Source organism: Schistocerca cancellata, unplaced genomic scaffold (assembly GCF_023864275.1).
Source record: "Schistocerca cancellata isolate TAMUIC-IGC-003103 unplaced genomic scaffold, iqSchCanc2.1 HiC_scaffold_349, whole genome shotgun sequence".
Classification (NCBI taxonomy): Eukaryota; Metazoa; Arthropoda; class Insecta; order Orthoptera; family Acrididae; genus Schistocerca; species Schistocerca cancellata.
Genome location: NW_026046367.1, coordinates 45,001 through 50,000, shown reverse-complemented (window position 1 = coordinate 50,000; position 5,000 = coordinate 45,001). Strand labels below are relative to the sequence as shown.

At 53.7% G+C, this 5,000-nt stretch overlaps 1 non-coding gene across 1 annotated transcript in view; it reads right to left on the bottom strand.

The window, feature by feature from the left end:
* LOC126118181 (small subunit ribosomal RNA) overlaps nucleotides 1-830 on the bottom strand; it is a 1,909-nt gene extending 1,079 nt beyond the window's left edge. Inside the window, exon 1 of the ribosomal RNA XR_007525628.1 lies at nucleotides 1-830. This exon is cut by the window's left edge and continues 1,079 nt beyond it. This is a non-coding gene — a ribosomal RNA (small subunit ribosomal RNA).
* Between the last annotated feature and the right edge of the window lie 4,170 nt (nucleotides 831-5,000).

Sequence of the window (5,000 nt, the reverse complement as noted above, 5' to 3'; positions counted from 1 at the left end):
CCCACCCAGACACTCAATAAAGAGCACCTTGGTAGGATTTCAACGGGGTCCGCCTCGGGACGCACGAACACGCACGAGGCGGTCGCACGCCTTCGGCTCGCCCCACCGGCAGGACGTCCCACGATACATGCCAGTTAAACACCGACGGGCGGTGAACCAACAGCGTGGGACACAAATCCAACTACGAGCTTTTTAACCGCAACAACTTTAATATACGCTATTGGAGCTGGAATTACCGCGGCTGCTGGCACCAGACTTGCCCTCCAATAGATACTCGTTAAAGGATTTAAAGTGTACTCATTCCGATTACGGGGCCTCGGATGAGTCCCGTATCGTTATTTTTCGTCACTACCTCCCCGTGCCGGGAGTGGGTAATTTGCGCGCCTGCTGCCTTCCTTGGATGTGGTAGCCGTTTCTCAGGCTCCCTCTCCGGAATCGAACCCTGATTCCCCGTTACCCGTTACAACCATGGTAGGCGCAGAACCTACCATCGACAGTTGATAAGGCAGACATTTGAAAGATGCGTCGCCGGTACGAGGACCGTGCGATCAGCCCAAAGTTATTCAGAGTCACCAAGGCAAACGGACCGGACGAGCCGACCGATTGGTTTTGATCTAATAAAAGCGTCCCTTCCATCTCTGGTCGGGACTCTGTTTGCATGTATTAGCTCTAGAATTACCACAGTTATCCAAGTAACGTGGGTACGATCTAAGGAACCATAACTGATTTAATGAGCCATTCGCGGTTTCACCTTAATGCGGCTTGTACTGAGACATGCATGGCTTAATCTTTGAGACAAGCATATGACTACTGGCAGGATCAACCAGGGAGCTGCGTCAACTAGAGCTGAGCAGCCGGCCGCCCGGGAGTGTGTCCCAGGGGCCCGCGCGAACACGCAAGCGTCCGCTCAATTATTCTGCAAACAGGAGGAGGCTGAGCTCCCCTGCACAATACACCTCGAAACCCTCTCAGGTCCCGGCGGCGCGCAGCGCCGTCCTAAGTACTTGGTCGGGTTCGAGAGAGGCGCAATCGCCCGGAGTTAGGCGAGTAGACGCTTTAGGTGCGACCACCCGTGCTCCCAACTGAGCTTGCCGCTGCCGACAGAGGCCCGGGAGCGTGCTGTCGTGGCATTGCCGGCGGGAGACAACACGCGCCACCTACGGTGACCGGCAGCTCCAACGCCAGCGCCACAGAAGGGCAAAGGCCCCACGTGGGAGCCGAAGCGAACTCTCCCAGCACAGCGCACGTGCCAACACGTCTGCACAACTGCGATACAAACCACCAGCGAGAACCGCTGGGGCGACCGAGCAGCAGACGGCGTCGCGGCGCCGAGTGCCGGGCGGCGGCGCATCCTCAACGCACACAGTCCTCAATCGGACCAGCACACTGCAGATGTCCACCGCGCTTCGCACCGGGCCGGCGAGGACCCACTTTGGCTGCACGGCGCCGCGCGCAGGGTGCCCCGGCGCGCAGCTGCGCCGCCTGCCGCGTCCGTCGGCCGGCGCGCCTGCCACTGGGCGCCCCCACCAGCCGGCTGTAGCGCGTGCGCCCACGCACCGCGCGGCCAGCACGCCGGGCGGCCCCCCCTCACCGGCCGGGGACAGTCCCACCCACCCACAGCCGCGTATCGCTTCACACCCAGATTCACATTCACGTTCGTTGGTATGGTGGGGACCGCTTCGTAGCTGTACCGATCGTTGCCCTCACAGATGTACCTCCAGCAAGGACAACCGCACCACAACGGGTTACCAGTTGTTCATTTGCGTAACGTCACCAGTAAACGTACACGTCCATCCCCGTTTGCAAAGTCAACTATTATTGCATGCCTGCCTGTCAGGTGTCAAGACACACTACATCCGCTCACATCCACGCAACAAAATGTGCCCGACTAGAGGGCACGTGGAAGGTGCCCCCGTACGTATGCGATGTCCATTGCGCGACCAACTGTCAACCGGCCTCTGTAGCATGTCGCAGATGTGGAACGCGGGGCACCGTGCTATCACATTGTGTGAGAAGAGACTACTACGTCTGCATACACGCGCCACTACATGAACAGACGGCTCATGCTGATCGCCATCCACTGCGTCCATTACTCCCACACGTCTCTATGGCGTACCACACTGCAATGCAGCTGTTATGGGGAGATGACACGTAGCTGTGTACACAACATTCTGAGCGGGTTGCGGTTGGACAATACATTAATGTAACGTGTCATATGCCAATTACAGAGCAGGGTAAGGCACAACTTGGGTTAGGTTAAGGCACAACTTGGGTTAGGTTAAGGCACAACTTGGGTTAGGTTAAGGCACAACTTGGGTTAGGTTAAGGCACAACTTGGGTTAGGTTAAGGCACAACTTGGGTTAGGTTAAGGCACAACTTGGGTTAGGTTAAGGCACAACTTGGGTTAGGTTAAGGCACAACTTGGGTTAGGTTAAGGCACAACTTGGGTTAGGTTAAGGCACAACTTGGGTTAGGTTAAGGCACAACTTGGGTTAGGTTAAGGCACAACTTGGGTTAGGTTAAGGCACAACGTGGGTTAGGTTAAGGCACAACGTGGGTTAGGTTAAGGCACAACGTGGGTTAGGTTAAGGCACAATGTGGGTTAGGTTAAGGCACAATGTGGGTTAGGTTAAGGCACAATGTGGGGGTAGATTGCGGTACAAATTGCATTACATTGCGGTGCAAATTGCATTACATTGCGGTGCAAATTGCATTACATTGCGGTGCAAATTGAGTTACATTGCGGTGCAAATTGAGTTACATTGCGGTGCAAATTGAGTTACATTGCGGTGCAAATTGAGTTACATTGCGGTGCAAATTGAGTTACATTGCGGTGCAAATTGAGTTACATTGCGGTGCAAATTGAGTTACATTGCGGTGCAAATTGAGTTACATTGCGGTGCAAATTGAGTTACATTGCGGTGCAAATTGCGTTACATTGCGGTGCAAATTGCGTTACATTGCGGTGCAAATTGCGTTACATTGCGGTGCAAATTGCGTTACATTGCGGTGCAAATTGCGTTACATTGCGGTGCAAATTGCGTTACATTGCGGTGCAAATTGCGTTACATTGCGGTGCAAATTGCGTTACATTGCGGTGCAAATTGCGTTACATTGCGGTGCAAATTGAGGTAGGTTAAGGTGCAACACAGGTTAGGTTAAGGTGCAACATAGGTTAGGTTAAGGTGCAAGATGGGTTAGGTTAAGGTGCAAGATGGGTTAGGTTAAGGTGCAAGATGGGTTAGGTTAAGGTGCAAGATGGGTTAGGTTAAGGTGCAAGATGGGTTAGGTTAAGGTGACATAGGTTAGGTTAAGGTGACATAGGTTAGGTTAAGGTGACATAGGTTAGGTTAAGGTGACATAGGTTAGGTTAAGGTGACATAGGTTAGGTTAAGGTGACATAGGTTAGGTTAAGGTGACATAGGTTAGGTTAAGGTGACATAGGTTAGGTTAAGGTACAAACTGGGTTGTGTTATGGTACACATTGCGTTGTAGTACAGTACACGTTAGGTTTGGGTACGGTACACAATGTGGTATGGGATGGCGTGTTGTGGGGGGGAGGGGGGGGGGGGAGGTTCGTTGATATCGACCGTAGGACGTGGATGCCCGAGGCAGCGTCAGTGTGTCAAAGGAGTTATGTCACGTCGGGATGCGCTTTTCGCCAGTGAGAGGGGGCGAGCCGTGTCTGTGGTTGCGGCAGACCTGTGTGTTTCATTCCTGCCAGTGTGTTTGTGCTGTAAGACGAGGCAGTGTGGTGGTGATGGGTGCACCCCTGTGTAGGACATGTGTGGGTGTTGGTGGCTTCTCTGAGCAATTGTGGTTGTCGGACGAGTGGGGTATTCTGTTTTATGATTGGACCTCCCGGTCTGGTTATCATAGCGTAGTTGGTGTACTGTGGCGGATAGGATGCACCGGACGTTGGTCCATGCTGGTGCTTAGTAGTTGTATCTGTGTCTGTTACAGGCAGAGAGTAGTGTGTGATAGAGTGTGTGGCTGACGTGTGGTTCATTTTGTGTGTACGGACGTTCAGCATGTATAGGGGCATTTGCGTATATAATCTATCATAATCTATCTATGTGGGCCTGCATAGTTTACTGAGCAGTGCTGTGAGGTGACTGAACTACGAGTGACGTACTGATTTACAGCGGAATGATTGCCTTGTACCAAAGATGGAGTATCGGCTCTACGACAGCGTTGGCACCGCAGGAAATGGTCTCGTAAAACGGCCCTCCCACCGTCATCGTTGTGAGGGGTAGGGACCGCCTATATTCTGAGAGGAGCCCTGTTTGCCACTGGGCGTGGGGTCTCGCATCCTGCGGTTCAGTGCCCCCAGGGAAGCGCGCGGAGGTGGTGCTGCTGCTGCTGCTGCTGTAGCAAGCGAGCTACTTACAGCATGTATAGGGACAGCGGGAATATGGCATATTCGATATAACTCTTCATGAAACGCAAGATATAGGGGCGGATTGCACGTTACGAGTGCGGGAAGAGTCCGCCGTTCATCCGCTGGAGTTGCGATTTGGGCGGTTGGGGTGGGGCACGTGCGGGTGCGGGTGGAGCGATTGTCGGTCGACGACTTCGTGCGACGCAGGCACAGGCGTTGGGGCTCCTGTGGTGGGCAGATGATGCAGGGTTTGTGGGTGGCGTCGGAAAATGGGCACTGTGGGACCTAGCGATGTCGTAGTCGGCGTGGCGTCTCATAGATGGCGGTATCATCGGTGCAGCAGGTCATGTTGCGGGGGACCTGCAGGTGGCGGTATTTTTGTTTGTGGTGCGCTCGACATGGTGGACGTAGTGTCGTCCGATTCGCGTAGATGGAGCTATTGCATGTGGTTTCGTCACATTGTCATAGATGGCGGTGCCGTGTTTTGGAGGTATGGTTGGCGTAGTTTCGTTGGATTCCTGTAGATGGAGGTGTCGTTTCTGGGCCGGATGGCAATGTAGTTTGGTCACATTCCCAAAGATGGCTGTGTTGTGCCTGTGGGCGGCATTGTCAACATCA